Source organism: Haplochromis burtoni, unplaced genomic scaffold (assembly GCF_018398535.1).
Source record: "Haplochromis burtoni strain Fernald_Lab_line unplaced genomic scaffold, NCSU_Asbu1 Contig_743, whole genome shotgun sequence".
Lineage (NCBI taxonomy): Eukaryota > Metazoa > Chordata > Actinopteri > Cichliformes > Cichlidae > Haplochromis > Haplochromis burtoni.
In genome coordinates, this window is record NW_024583104.1 from 88,850 (window position 1) to 105,287 (window position 16,438).

Consider the following 16,438-nt stretch of genomic DNA (forward strand, 5'->3'; position numbering starts at 1 on the left):
GGGATGATGTACACAAGAGAATTTATTACAGAACAATGTCCAATGAGTGTATATACACAGATACGGGGCAGTGCTATTTACAAGGGTGCGGGGCAGTGCTATGTACAAAAGGTGAGGGGGGCAGGGGTATGGGGAAAATCCAGGGGAACACGCTCGTTTCTCTCCACACAATCCAGACACGAATCCACTCGCACACCAGGAAAACAGTCCAGGGAATCTGTATACAAAGAGATGCTTGTTAAATGCTAAACACACACTGCATGGGAAAATACTTGCTGGGGCGCTCGACTTTCACTGACGCGATTCTCACAACGATCCAGCGAAGACCAGCCGTTGCTTCCCGTCTTAAATACCACACTGATGAGGCGCAGGTGTTTCTTCCTCCGAGGGCATGGGCCAAGGGTGTGAACCCATAATGAGTTCAGCCCTGGCGATAGAGAGGAGAAGAGAGAAAGAGGGGGAGACAGCTGATCAGCGACCAGCTGAACCCCCAGGCCGTGACACTGACAGGAGCTTCCATGTAGTACTGAGGCAGGTTATTGGTCGGTAGTTGGATGGGACCGGTCCCTTCTTGGGGTCCTTGGGGATCAGGACCGTTCGACCTTCGGTTAGCCATTCCGGGTGTCTCTCGTTAACTAGCAGCTGGTTCATTTGTGCTGCCAGACGCTCGTGGAGTGCAGTCAGCTTCTTCAGCCAGTAGGCATGAACCATGTCCGGCCCTGGTGCTGTCCAACTCTTCATACTGGAGACCCTTTCTTGGATATCTGCCACTGTGATGGTTACTGGACCATGTTCAGGGAGTTCGCTATGGTCTGCCCTCAGATCCACTAGCCGTCTATCACTAAGGCATCTATCCAAAAAGTCAGACGGCATGTTTTCAAACTGCGGTAGATATGTACGGATATATTTTCATAATTGAAGATATCTAAAAAAAAATGGCTATGCGGTAATCCAAATCTATCTTTTAATTGTTGAAATGACATGAAGGTATCATTTGAGTATAAGTCTTTTAGTTTACAAATTCCCAATTCTTGCCACATGTTGAAAGCTCCGTCGGTACATGATGGAAGGAAAGAGGGGTTAGCTGTAACAGGTGTACACATTGATAGTGTTTTCAATTAAAAGTGCTTAATTATTTGTCTCCAGATTTGCAAGGTGGTGTGAATCACTGGGTTGGAATTATAGTGTGCGTTTGTCAAGGGAGTAGGAGAGAGTAATATTCCATCAACACAATAAGGAAGGCAATCCTCCCGCTCCATCTGCAGGCCATGGGGGAGTAGTGCTGTATCATCCAATAAAAAGGAAATTATTCTTAAATTTGATGCCCAATAATAATGCATGAAATTAGGTAGTGCAAGTCCTCCAAGGGATCCGTGTTTACATAGGTGGTACTTTTTTATTCTATGTGTTTTGTAATTCCATATAAACGGCATAATGATGGCGTCCAACTTTTTGGAAAAAAGTTTTGGGCAAGAAAATTGGAATATTTTGGACCAAATACAAATACTGCGGGAGAAATACCATTCTAATTGAGTTCACTCTCCCTATCAATGAGACAGGGAGTGTCCTCCAATACTGGATGTTGTTTTTAAGTTTCTCCAGTAGAGGGAGAAAATTTTCTTTCATTAGGGAACTGTATCTTTTTGTTATTGTGATGCCCAAATATGTAATTTTTTCGTAAGTTATTTTAAATGGGAGGGATGTAAGCCATTCTTTGCTTTCTAATTTGATGGGCAATACTTCACTTTTTCCCCAGTTGATCTTGTACCTGGCGAAGGTACTAAATTTGTCAATAACGGAGAGGATTGCTGGGAGGGAAGTTAGGGGTTTTGTTATGTATAGTAAAAGGTCGTCAGCATAAAGCGATATAGTATTAGAAGTGTATACTGTGTCATAACCATGTATATCAGGGTGAGTTCGAATTGTCTGTGCCAGGGGTTCCAGAGCCAGAGCAAACAATAATGGACTAAGAACACATCCCTGTCTTGTCCCTCTGCTGAGCTTAAACTGAGTTGATAATGTTTGATTTGTAAGAATTCTGGCTGTGGGGTTCTTGTAGAGTAGTTTTATCCAAGAAATGAAATCTTGTCCCAGATGAAATTTCTCTAAAACAGCAAAGAGATAGGACCACTCCACACGATCAAATGCCTTTTCGGCATCTAAGCTAAGTACAAGTAGGTCCTGTTGCACCTTGGGGGAATAAATTATATTAAATAAACGTCTGAGATTATAAAAAGAACTCCTGTCTGGTATGAAGCCTGTTTGGTCTGGATGTACCAGTTTATCTATTACCGTATTAAGTCTACTCGCTAGTATTTTAGCCAGGATTTTTTGATCTGAGTTTAATAAAGAAAAACGTCTGTATGATCCCACTTCCTCCAAGACTTTACCTTTTTTTGGGAGTACTATAATAATTGCTTCATTCAAAGTTGGTGCTAGGGTGCCCTCTTTGTATGCATGGTTGTACAGTTCAGATAGATATGGAACAAGTTTAATCTTGAAGTGTTTGTAGAATTCATTCCCTAACCTATCTGGACCTGGACTCTTGTCATTTTTTAATAAACCAATAGATTTAGTGATTTCTTCAGTTCTAATCTTGGCATTCAAAATATTGCGATTCACCTGATCTAACACAGGAAGATCACACTTATCTAAAAAATCCTGCATGTCTTTAGGCCCTGCAGTGGGATGAGAGGTAAAAAGAGATTCATAAATCTGTCTAAAGTTATCATTAATATCTCTATGCGATGTGACCAGGTTTCCATTACGTGATCTAATTTTGTCAATCGTTCTGTCATTTTCTAACTTCTTTAGTTGTCTAGCTAACAACTTGTGTGGTTTATCCCCAAATTCAAAATACTTCTGTCTTACAAAAATGAACGCTCTATTAATATTGCTAGTTAATATCTGGTTTAGTTTATATTTTAATGCACAAATAGTGTTGTACTTATCTAAAGAGGGAGCCTTTGCATTGTTAGCGTCCAAATCATGGATTATTTTTTCTAATTTTAACTGTTCTAGTTTATTATTTTTATTCCGTGAAGCTTGATATGATATTATAGACCCTGTGGTAGGACTCGACTTAAGCGGTCAAAGAAGTGCAGGAGACTGATGCTGTCCAGTGTGGCAAGTGATTTATTCACCATTTTGTGTCACAAACAATCTTTACTAAGAAACAAATAAGAAACTCAACTCTATAATTAACTCAATTCAAATAAACATAACTGAACTTACATCAACGGAAATTAAGGTCAAACTGCACACAGCTACACTGACCTGAACCTTTCTCTCGAAACACCTGAGTTTAGTGATGGCCTGCTTGAAGCTGACGCTCCGGAGCGTGTGTCGAAAAAAACAACACACTGGTTCAGAAGCACTGTGTCGAGGCTTGCTTCGTTTGGCAAAAGTCACGTGACCAGTGACGTCCGAAGCTTCATTACGCACGTAACTGCTTCGGTACCTGATTCAAACGTATATAAGGAAGTGAATCATCCTCGGGATTCGTGGAGTGTGTTGATGGTGACAGATAGCGAAGAGGTGATCATTCCACTGACAGATATGGAGCCAGCGAGGAAGAGAGGACGTTCTGGCGTGTGGGAATATTTTGAGTTGATTTTGCTCAATTCATTTTATCTGCCGAAGTGAAAAACTTGAAATGTCCAAAATCATGTTTTCATAATGTAAATATCATTACAGCATATGACTTTAGGAACACTTCCATGTGAATTAAAGCTAATGAAGACTACAAAAATGTATTTGACACTATACGTACATTACATTGCTACACAGTTTAGAAAATCATTTTGTTTATTGTTTTTAGGTGATAGTCTGCAGGACCCAGGAATACCTGCATATCTACCAGCTTGCAGTGTGGTTCCTGCACTCCACAGCCTCTTCTGTTCCATGCAAGTGGATTTTCTCCAGGGCAGGAGAAACTATTTCTAAGAAAAGAAACAGACTCAGCCAGCGCACAGTAACACTAATCCTCTTTTTAAACTGTAAATAACAAAAGGGCTACCTGACATAGATCATGTTTTTACTTTTTGGGGTGGGCCCCAAGGGCCCCCCCCCTTTTTCCCTTTTTGGGGAATTTAAGGGGGGGGGGGGGTTTGGGGGGGGGTGGGTTTTGATTATTGCCTTTCTGATTCCAATCCATGCTAAATTGAATAAAGTGATATTGATTCATTAAAATCCTGTGTCGATTTGTAAATTAACGTTATTATGCCTGAAACGCCAGCATCTCAGGTTAAACCTCACAACATGTCGTCAAACACCATACAGCTAAAACAGTAACTGGGAGCAGGTTTACGGATTCTGCATACAAACGTAAACACAGAGCGCGGACCCGACGCGTCAGAGTCAGATTTTGGTGTGTCGTCGGGTCCGCGCTGTGTTTGCCTCTTTTTTCTTCGCTGGCTTCTGCAGCTGCAGGTTTCATAACTCTCTGTTTACATCTCTAATTAAGTCTCACATGTGTCAGCTTTCTTTTAATAGATACGAAATTATGGATATATACTGATAAATGACCAGAATTGTAATATTTCTGACTGAGGCAAAACTTTCCAGATTCCAATCAAATTGAATCGGATCCTGTATCGAATCAAAATGATTCTACAAATCAGTGACGATGCAGCCGTACTCAGCCCCCTAAGCATTTTCCCTTTCCAGTTCACAATCAATCCCACCCCTAGGTCAAAAATATGTATAGGACAATTGGTCTAATCTAATATTTTGTATGAACCTGTCCAGCTGTCCAGTGATTAAATGACAAGTAGATGGAGGCAGGACTTCACAGCAGGGGCATACTCCATAATGTGCTGTGCAGTCTCATATGTATATTATATATATTGCTCACTTATTGTATTTACCAACATCAAGGACTTATGAGCAAAGGAAGGCCACACCATAGTGCATGTTTAAATAGGGAAAGTTTATTGATCAAAATGTATTACGCAAATACGCATTACATTTTTTTTCAGCCCCCCAATCGAGAAAACAAAACCAATTACATGTTCAAAGCAACGGAACGGTGGCCCAATATCAGAGAGAACTCCACTCTTGAGTGAGCAGTGATAATTGAGCAGTCCGTTTTATTCTGCAGATTCAAGCTGCTCTTTAAAATTTTCGCCACCAGATGTCACCGGAGAGGACTGTGTTGAAAAGCTTCGAGTAATGAACCGTTTTTCAATACAAGCTTCAGTGCTTCGGAAAGCTTCATTTGGCCATCAACACCTGAGTTCGTCTGCTTAAATAGTCCACTTAATCAAACAATTTCTCCTCTGGACTATTCCATTCAGTAGGTAGGTAAGATGAACATGATTATATTCAATCCTCTACTACTCCTCTTGACTGGCAACATAAACTCTGTGGTGTAATCAATACATATCACAACAATAAATCTATTTCTTTATAAACCCTCTAAAATCAACTTTATTAAATTATAAGAGTTCTTCCCCTTCTGCACTTGGTCTCTTCCTGTGACCTCAGATGAACCCAGAAGGTATAAAGCAGGAAGTAAAACTACATTTCCTCCTTTTGCTTCTGGAAGACAGGTAGGTAAGGTAAGTTCTAAACAATACAAATTAACAGTTGAAATAAATAACATGTTAACTTAACAAACTTGTATGAATTGATTTAAACCAAGATGTTATATTATATAATCTGTAAAAGTGCAGAACATAAACAAACCCGGGATAGTAGAGGTTTGCCTATTGCAGATTACATGTGAAATATGGTTAAATCAAAACAAGAATATAGAATATAGACAAATGGTCTTCTCACCCACTTTGTCACAGACCCCCTAATATAAGCTTTAGACGTTTCCCATAATATGCCTGGTGAGGTCTCGGCATTATCGTTTATATCAAAGAATAAAGAGGTCTGAGAACTTATATACTGTTGAAATTTTAAATCGCTCAGTAGTTGTGGGTCGAATCTCCAAGTCCTGCATGCTTTAGTGAGATCACTAAGTGCAAAGGAGCAGGTGGCAGGGCAATGATCAGAAATAATAATATTGTGGTAGGTTACATTACGAACTAGGGAGAGCATTTTTCCATCCACCAAAAAATAGTCAATCCTTGAATAACTGTTATGTGCAGGAGAGTGGAAGGAATACTCTCTGCCTGATGGATTTAAAGTTCTCCACACATCACAGATATTCATATTGTTCATGTATGTTTTGATAAAGTTGCTACCTTTACACGATGTAGTTCTTTTGGAGAGGGATTTATCTAAGTATGGGTCTAACACTAAGTTGAAATCACCTCCACTTATTAAATTACCATTAGGTATATCCGGAATTAAGCTGAAAACCTTTCTGTAGAACTCTGGATCATCATGGTTAGGCCCATTAATGTTCAGTAGGGTAATCGGAGTAGCGTGCAGCTCCCCGGTCACTAATACATATCTACCATTCTTGTCAGCTATGGTGGAAGTATGCTTGAACGGGGTATCTTTCTTAATTAATATAGCTACCCCTTTAGTTTTAGCGGAAAATGTTGAATAATACACCTGTTTCATCCATCTACACAATAAGTTTATTGTGAGCTGCATTTTTCAGATGAGTTTCTTGTAAAAAAATAATATCCGCTTTAAGAGATTTCAAGTGTGATGACACTTTGCCTCTCTTAATAGGCTCATTTACACCTTTCACATTCCATGTACAAAAGGTTAAATCCACATTCTTTACATTTCCATTGTCTTGCATTTGAATAAATTAAGGCGGCTTAATTCTATTACTTTCCATACTTATGCAGTCAAGATGTGGGCCCCAACCCTCACCCCCCCCCACCACCCTACCCAGATTCTTTCTGGTAGAAACTTTTCGTAGTATTTCTTCCATGGTGTGGTAGTAATGTATCCTTGCAATCAAGTGTGGTGGCGGGGCTTCATCTTCTGGGGTCGCTCGCAGGGCTCTGTGTGCTCGGTCCAACAGCGGAGTTTCATCCAGGTCCAATAGATCTTGTAACATCTTTGCCACAAAATCTCTAACATGCTGTCCATTTTCCTCTGCCTTCAGGTACCCCGGCTAACCTTATATTGTTCCTCTTTGAACGCCCTTCCAAGTCAATGCATTTTTCAGACAATTGTTCCACTTTGTTAGAAAGTTGTTTGATTTTTTCTTCTAATTTCACCATGGAGTTCGAAGTATTTGTCGCCGATTCTGATAAATCTTTCAGCTGGACATTATGGTTTTCCATTACGGTCCTCAAAGCTGAGATGGTCTCATCATTTTCAGCCCTCAGCCCGCAATTTCCCCGCGTAGGGTATCACAAATGTCTGCTTTCATTTGAGTTATCTTGGTGTCCAAAGAAGCAATCGTTGACAGCACTTGTTGTTACCTTGTGTATACTCCTCAAATGCGGAGATGGCTGGTGTGCCGGTTTTAATGCCGTCATTTTCAGCCGAGGCCACGCCAAAGTCGGTCGTTTCGGTTGCCGCTTGCTTCGGATTTGGTTTTTTTGGTGGCATTTGGAGAAGAATGAACACTTCACAACCCCTGTATTACTTTGTAGGAGGAAAATGTATTACTTTGATGATTATCGCAATTTCATCAAATCAGGTGCAGGAGCTGCTGGAAATTTAACTTGTGACATGAAGCCAATGTTTTAATTTCTAATCAAACCAGAAAGGTTTAATGAGCAGCTGGGTTTGTCTCGCATTAACCGCCTGGACACAGAGGACATCGAAATGCAGCTGATTGAACTGAAAAGCTCGACTCTGTGGGGGTCAAATCTTGCAGTACTACAGATGCAGCTGGAATCCACAGCTGTGCGTGTTCATGGAGCTTGCATTTTCTCCTGCTGGACATCACTACCTGACAAGTTTAACTGTCTTCAGAACATTGCAGAGGCCTTTATTGACAGTATTTGGCTCTACATGTCTGTGTGAGCAGATTTTCTCTCACATGAGTGTCATCAGGTAGTCTGAACGCTGGACACTCGGAGACCGTAAATAGCATTTGCATTTTCTGTTGTACAGTTCATTTGCTGTTATGGAGTTCTTGTTATGGATAAAAAGTGTCTTTTTTTGTTTCAAAATAGCTGATAACTATTTGCTGATAGCTGCCAACATCTGCGAAAGAATATAATTCTATAAAGTTGTTCTATATAGTGTGTAACTGTTAATATAGAGCATTATTAAATTTATTGCTAATGCAATTATATGGCACATTGACTTCAGAGGAAATTTTAGATGGCATTCATCATCAAAAAGGTTGCCTACCCCTGCTGTAGATCAAAAGATTTTGAAGTGCCCCATTAACTTTAATTCTTGCCCTTGGGCAGTTATATAATGCGTGAATGACCATGACTGAAGAAACCCGAACTTCCCCAGAACTGTATATAAAAATTCCTAATTAAACTGATCAAAAGCCTTTTTGGCATCTAAACTAATAAGAACCCTCTGATTTTTATTTTTAACTACATAGTCAATTATATGTAATGTTGGAAATCCATCCGGTCCTGGTGATTTATTTGTTTTTGAGTTTGAGATAGCCTTCTTAATTTCAATTTCGAATATTTTGTTGATTAAGTTTGCATTTTGATTTTCAGTCACCTTTGGTAAGTTGAGTGAGTCCAAGAAGGATATCATACATTTATCATCTACTCTAGATTGTGCATATAGTTCTTTGTAGAATGTTAGAAAAGCTAGCTGGATGTCTTCCAATTTATACAGTATACTGTTCATTTGAGGTTCTTTCATTTTGTAAATTATCTTTTCTAATTGTTTTTTTTTTACTTATAGGCTAATAGTTTTGCTGATTGCCCTCTTGTCTCATAGTAGGGCTGGGTGATATGGCCTATAATCCATATCACGGTATAATTTGAAGCATGCGCGGTAACAATATATACCGCGATATATTATTTTCTTCTGTATAACGTATTTTACACACTATAAGGCACACTTAAAATCCTTTAATTTCCTGAAAAATCAACAGTGTTCCTTATGTATGAATTCTGGTTGTGCTTACTGACCTCGACAGAAATCTGTCAAAAATGTTTTAGTACGACTTTGGTAAGCTATGAAGGCGCACCGCTTGATGGATTGCCGGAGCATTACGGCTGCCGTAGTCAGGAGCCTTGCAGAGTAATCTGGGTCTAAAACTATGTCTGCTTCAAGGAACACTGCGGCATCACTGAGAGTTAAAAACCGTCTAAATTCTTTCATCTTTAATAAAATGAACAGTGTTGCTGCTTTACCAGGTGTAACAATTAAGTTTAACATCCAGGCATCCATGAAAACAGAATATATTAAATTCAACTGAGTTAGAAGTTAGCAGGAAGTTAGCTCGCTAGTTTCCACCTAAACATCATATGCCATGTTCTGACTGAGAGATTTCTGAAAAAATTAAAACGCTATCACTTCCAAAATAAATTAAGACAGAAAAGTAAACAGCAGTGACTTTTGTAGGGTTACTGAAGTTGGACTAACTGGTATATAATGATGTCCTATGTGATCGCTAGCAAAACAGCTATGTTAGCATAACATTAGCACAGTGCAGCTGAAGGATGAACGCTAACTTTTTTCCACTCGATAAAAGTTAACGTGAGGGTTTCCAGTGGTTAGGGACAAACGCAATTGCATGGAAGGATGCTATAAACGGTCCGATAAATCCATCACTCCTATACTACAGTTATCCACACTGTTAAGGTCTTTTTGGAACATAAAAAAATAGTCCAATCTAGAATAGAATGAATGCAGGTTAGAGAGAAAAGTATAATCCTGTTTTATGGGATTTAAATCTCTCCAAACATCTATAAGCCCTAAATCCTTTAAAATTAATTTAACATTTTTGGTTATTTTGTTTAGTCCTGGGTCATGTAGGTTTGAATATTCTAAGGATGGATTGAGTCGAACATTGAAATCCCCTCCCAAAATTAAAATGTCTTGTGTTTGAGTTTTTATGTATGTTTTGTATTCATTGGTGTTCTAGTTTAGCTCATCTAGTTAATTTCTAGGTTGCAGTTTAGACCTTTGTTTCTTAGTTGTTTTTGTCATCTCCCCTATACTAAGTCTCCTTGGTCCATGTGTCTACCTGTCCTTGTTGTCAAGTTCGTGTCATGTCTATGTCTCCATGTTTCCTGTTTATTTTAAAAGAGTCTGGTGTTCTTTGTTCATTGTATCTAGTTTCACTTCCCCTGTCCTGTCATTAGGTTCATGTGTGTCACCTGTTCTTCTTCCTTTCCACTTCTCCTGATCATCCCTGTGGGTATTTAGTCCCTGTGTTTCATTCAGTTTGTGTCGCGTCGTCTGTTACCATTCCTGTCACTCTAGCTATATGTACTGATTCATAGTTTTTCAGTCTCTGTTCTGGTCATGTTCATAGTAATCTGCTCCTGTCATGTTTTCATAGTCTTTCATGTGCCAGTCCAGAATTCTGTTCTTTGCTTTTTCATGTCGTGTTCATAGCTCATAGGTACAGTTCAAGTTAGAGTCTTAGTTTGTCTTAGTCTTTAGTTGTTTCCCAGTTTAGGCTCTTTGTTAAGGTCATTGCCATAGTTTATGTTTGGTTATTTTTGCTTTACTGTTTACTGGCCCCAATAAAGGCTCACTTTGAGTTCAATAAAGGTTTTGCCTCCTTCATCTGTGTCCGCAACTGGGTCCTCCAAACACCCTCCACACGGTCTGCGCCCACTGATTGTGACAACAACAATCAGTTCAATCAATTCAATTCCTAAGACCTGGCGTCCACATATGTGGACATCACATTTTGGGTTATTTAGACCAAAATATTTAATTTTGCTCTACAAGGGCCTGATACCCACTTACAAGGACATTATACTGCTACTGTTCTATCAAAATTTTAAACAATATATTCAATACAGGGAGTGCAGAATTATTAGGCAAATGAGTATTTTGTCCACATCATCCTCTTCATGCATGTTGTCTTACTCCAAGCTGTATAGGCTCGAAAGCCTACTACCAATTAAGCATATTAGGTGATGTGCATCTCTGTAATGAGAAGGGGTGTGGTCTAATGACATCAACACCCTATATCAGGTGTGCATAATTATTAGGCAACGTCCTTTCCTTTGGCAAAATGGGTCAAAAGAAGGACTTGACAGGCTCAGAAAAGTCAAAAATAGTGAGATATCTTGCAGAGGGATGCAGCAGTCTCAAAATTGCAAAGCTTCTGAAGCGTGATCATCGAACAATCAAGCGTTTCATTCAAAATAGTCAACAGGGTCGCAAGAAGCGTGTGGAAAAACCAAGGCGCAAAATAACTGCCCATGAACTGAGAAAAGTCAAGCGTGCAGCTGCCAAGATGCCACTTGCCACCAGTTTGGCCATATTTCAGAGCTGCAACATCACTGGAGTGCCCAAAAGCACAAGGTGTGCAATACTCAGAGACATGGCCAAGGTAAGAAAGGCTGAAAGACGACCACCACTGAACAAGACACACAAGCTGAAACGTCAAGACTGGGCCAAGAAATATCTCAAGACTGATTTTTCTAAGGTTTTATGGACTGATGAAATGAGAGTGAGTCTTGATGGGCCAGATGGATGGGCCCGTGGCTGGATTGGTAAAGGGCAGAGAGCTCCAGTCCGACTCAGACGCCAGCAAGGTGGAGGTGGAGTACTGGTTTGGGCTGGTATCATCAAAGATGAGCTTGTGGGGCCTTTTCGGGTTGAGGATGGAGTCAAGCTCAACTCCCAGTCCTACTGCCAGTTTCTGGAAGACACCTTCTTCAAGCAGTGGTACAGGAAGAAGTCTGCATCCTTCAAGAAAAACATGATTTTCATGCAGGACAATGCTCCATCACACGCGTCCAAGTACTCCACAGCGTGGCTGGCAAGAAAGGGTATAAAAGAAGAAAAACTAATGACATGGCCCCTTGTTCACCTGATCTGAACCCCATTGAGAACCTGTGGTCCATCATCAAATGTGAGATTTACAAGGAGGGAAAACAGTACACCTCTCTGAACAGTGTCTGGGAGGCTGTGGTTGCTGCTGCACGCAATGTTGATGGTGAACAGATCAAAACACTGACAGAATCCATGGATGGCAGGCTTTTGAGTGTCCTTGCAAAGAAAGGTGGCTATATTGGTCGCTGATTTGTTTTTGTTTTGTTTTTGAATGTCAGAAATGTATATTTGTGAATGTGGAGATGTTATATTGGTTTCACTGGTAAAAATAAATAATTGAAATGGGTATATATTTGTTTTTTGTTAAGTTGCCTAATAATTATGCACAGTAATAGTCACCTGCACACACAGATATCCCCCTAAAATAGCTAAAACTAAAAACAAACTAAAAACTACTTCCAAAAACATTCAGCTTTGATATTAATGAGTTTTTTGGGTTCATTGAGAACATGGTTGTTGTTCAATAATAAAATTATTCCTCAAAAATACAACTTGCCTAATAATTCTGCACTCCCTGTATGTGGTTCTCATTTTTCTTAGGAACAAAAATCAGGTTAAAAAAATCTGGTAATTCTTTGTTTTTACATTCATCGGGTCCCAATCAGCCCAAATATCAAAGAGAAATTAAAAATGCATGCCGTGAAAGAGTTCAGGTCTTAGGAGGTTAAAGAATTTTAACTCTGATCCTGGGGGAGCATATATATTAATAAAAGTAATCAGTGTACCCTCCAGGTATCCCTTTACTAGCACAAACCTCCCCTCCTGCTTGATATTAGAATTGCCACACCCCTTTTGGAGCCCCGAGGACAAGAAGGTGAATACTAATTAAATTTCCATTTCCTAAGTTTTGCATGCTCTAGCTGTGATAGGTAGGGTTCCTGTGAAATGCCAACTTCTTTTCCTTCTCTTTTTAATTTTGACATGATTTTGCTTCTTTTAATGTGTTTCCCCAAGCCATTTACATTGTATGACACTACTTTGCTTACGAGACTGTATTTTACATTATGTGATTTTAAGCTCTGTAAATAACAAGAAATCGAAAAGTACACTCCTGGGGAGAAAAAACCCCAAACAAACAACACGTGTGAAAAAGAACACTATAAAGCAAAAACATACAATCACATTGACTTCCAAGAACAAAAACACTATATTAGTTGTAATTGGTGAGGGAAAAGCTCTTCTATCCACTTGAGGAAGAGTGCCCTCTTTAGCCCAAAGGCCAAAAGCACAATGGTCTGTAGAGTCCAGCTCACTATGCATATGAGTGACCCAACTTTAATCTACTTTTATATGCTCATGTTATGAAATTATCAAAATATATAACTAAAACATCTTTATCAATATAGTCTGTGATCTCAGTTACTCTTAAATCTCTATATTCCTAAATTTACCTCCAATATGATGCTCCATCTCAAGTAGCCTAATTACCCACAGTCACACTGGTGCCTAAATGCCTGAAGACGCTCCTTGAAGCCCTGCTTTTGGATCATATTTCACTGTTTCTTCTTCGCACTTGTTTGCCAAGTCTGCTGTCTTATTTGGTCCAAGAGTGTAGCCCTGTCTTTCAAGTCTACCGATAATCCTCTCTTCATCATATTTGTAGTCGCTTCATGCGCCGTGTTGTATATCACTGCTCCATCACTGTAGTACACTCTCAGCCTGGCCGGGAAAGGGGACTGAAAACGGATGTTATTGTCCTAAAGCACCTTCTTCGTTGCCGCATATTCTCTTCTTCTTCATTGTATCTCCGGAGCATAGTCATTGTCCAAATGTATCCTGGTGCTTGGAAAATCAAGCACCCTAGCCTGCCAAGCCTTCTTGAGAATATCTTCCTTGGTACGATAACTTGCGAATTTCACAACAAATGAGCGTGGCAGGGTTCCGTCCCAGTACTGTCTCAGCAACAGTACTGGGAGCTCTTTCAATCCCCAGCGCGGGGGGAGAAGAGAGACCCAATGTCTTTTCCAAAAAAGTCTCCGATGGAAATGTGTCCTTCCCCTTCCTTCATGACGTATATTCTGAGATTCTTGCGAAATGAACATTACTCTAGATCCATCAGCTTTGTCTCATATCGCTAATTCCATTAGCAACTCCTCCAAAACCTAGATTCAAGTTCTCCACTATGCATCCATCTGCTTCATCAAGTCTTTTGCCGATGTCATTCACATCCTCCCTTATGGCATTAAACTACTCATTTGTGTCTTTTCTGAAAGCACGCAGTTCTTTTAATATCATATCCCTAGAAGGGGGGGAGGTCTTTCACATTAGCATTTGCATCAGGTTGCTGCTCTTCTTCCATATTACTACTAGCTTGGGATGAGGCGTCTTATCCCACTTCTCTACGTTCACTTATGTTCTTTTTCTTGAGTTTTCTGGGCATTTTTGTTTTGGAAAAAGGTATCCAGCACTTACAGTCCAAGATTTTTAGGTTTCAAGTTAGATAAGTTGGGGAAAAGAGTAATAAAGTTGGGAGTGTTTACTCTACATAGCCACCACTCGGCCTGACAGACCGGAAGTCTCATGGTCTGGCTTTTAACACGCTTTGACCAAAACATTTTGGTTTTAACAGCCGTAGTTGTAGTTGTTGTTTAAGTTGTTTATATTGACTTATGTCATCTACTTCTATAAATAAATTTGACCTTGACCTTAACCTTCTTATGGCTTCTGACAGTGCTTCTTGTGCCTGTCCAGCTAGATCTTGGTACTGGTACTTGCTTTCACTGATCTGTGAAAAGCACAGGGTGCCAGTGGAGGGCCTGCCAGTTCTGGTATTCTATGGGAAATGCCAATTGGGTCCTACAATCTGGCCAGTGAGCCAAGGGGCCATTTCATCAGGCTCTCAGGTCACCCTCATGAAGTCTGTTTCTGATTGTTTTTATCAGAGAAAATTATAATAGTGGTCACCTGGAAGTCATTTTGTGGGGCTCTGACATTGTTTATTCTGTTCTTCCTCAATTATACTTCTTTATGACACAAAACAAAATATTAAAATGACAAACTGGAAATGCATACTTCTTAAACCTCTCCTTTAAGCAATGGATAAGTTTAAATCTAGATCTTTAGTAATATGCTTAAAGGAGCACATGCTTGTTGACAACAACTATAATTTTTGCAAAGTCACAGTTATTACCAGATCATTCTTATTTGCTGTCATTTCATGATTGTCTCAGAAATTGCATATTCATCTGAATCATAGGAACACCATCTTAAACATGAGTGTGGCAGGGGTCTGGTCTGTGGCTCTGCTGCAGTGGAGGGGTGGTGCATTGGAATGGATTTCATCAGGCTATTTTACCGGAGTGCACACGGCTATTGCTTTGTATTAGTTCTGATGGATTATGCAAGGGGATACCTGGAAGCAGTGCTGCTGCTCACCATTTCTGCAATGAGTGTAGCGCAAGCGCTGTTTCAGGTAATCTTGTGATAATGACTGACCAGGGCATGTCGTTCATGTCTCGCACACTGGAAGAGCTGTATGAATTACTGGGCATTAAATCTATTCGGACCAGCATCTACCACTCTCAGACTGATGGGGTGGTGAAGCGGCTGAATAAGACTTTAAAGTAAGTGATTCGAAATTTCATTCATGAGGATGAACGCAATTGGGATTGCTGGTTAGACCCTCTGTTGTTTTGGAGTGCAAGAGGTGCCCCAGGCCTTCACAGAATTTTCTCCACGGGGGATGTTGGACCTGATTAAAGTGGAGGAGCCATACAAATATGTAGAATAGAATAGAATAGAATAGAATAATCAAAGAGTTGAACGCGCATGGGCAGAAATGTTGAGAGTGCAAGCAACACAATGCAAGCAAGCGCAAATGCAAAAACTGAGCGAGAGGAGCTGCTATTGTGTGTGTGTGTGTGTGTGTATGGATAACAGCAAACACTGAAATACATTTTTTGCACACAGCAATGAATTTTTTCACTCAAATTTAGCTTTTCTTCACTCAAAATAAATTTCTCCTCAAACTGCAACACTTGCACCTGCAAATTTTTTTTATGTGTGCTCAGAATAGTGGCACAAAGATAACGCCGTAGACTCTCCCTATTTTCAGTGACGCAGAGGCTTGAGAGAGTGGCTGAGTACAGAGTTGAGTGGAGAAGCAGCTGAAAAGCTGATCTCCCAACATAAAGAAAAGAAAGGATGTATTGTGCAAATAGAGCACAACAAAACTGTCACCTGAGGCTACATGGCGTCCATTCATTTCACAATGAGATTGAATTTACATGCGAAAGTAAAAGATATTTGTTGTCTCTTACCTCATCTGTGACCTGACCTCCAAAGGTAACCCAAGTTCCTGCAAAAGAATAAAAACTTTACACTTTCTTTCTTTGTGTGTGTGTGTGTGTGTGTGTGTGTGTGTGTGTGTGTGTGTGTGTGTGTGTGTGTGTGTGTGGCACATGTTGTCGCAGACCTGGCCTCCAAAGTTCCAGTGACATAAAAATAAAATATCAAAATTTCTGTGTGTGTGTGCAAACACATGTTTTAGCAGACATTATGTAATACCTTTTATTTGCTCTAAACATTGGACAAAATTCTGATTGGGGGAACATGTTTAGGCTGTAAATAT

General features: G+C 39.9%; 1 long non-coding RNA gene across 1 annotated transcript in view; it reads right to left on the reverse strand.

Moving 5' to 3' along the window:
* LOC121812706 overlaps positions 1-16,172 on the reverse strand; it is a 51,768-nt gene extending 35,596 nt beyond the window's left edge. Inside the window, exon 1 of the long non-coding RNA XR_006053257.1 lies at positions 16,128-16,172. This is a non-coding gene — a long non-coding RNA (uncharacterized LOC121812706). The remainder of the gene's footprint in view (positions 1-16,127) is intronic.
* Between the last annotated feature and the right edge of the window lie 266 nt (positions 16,173-16,438).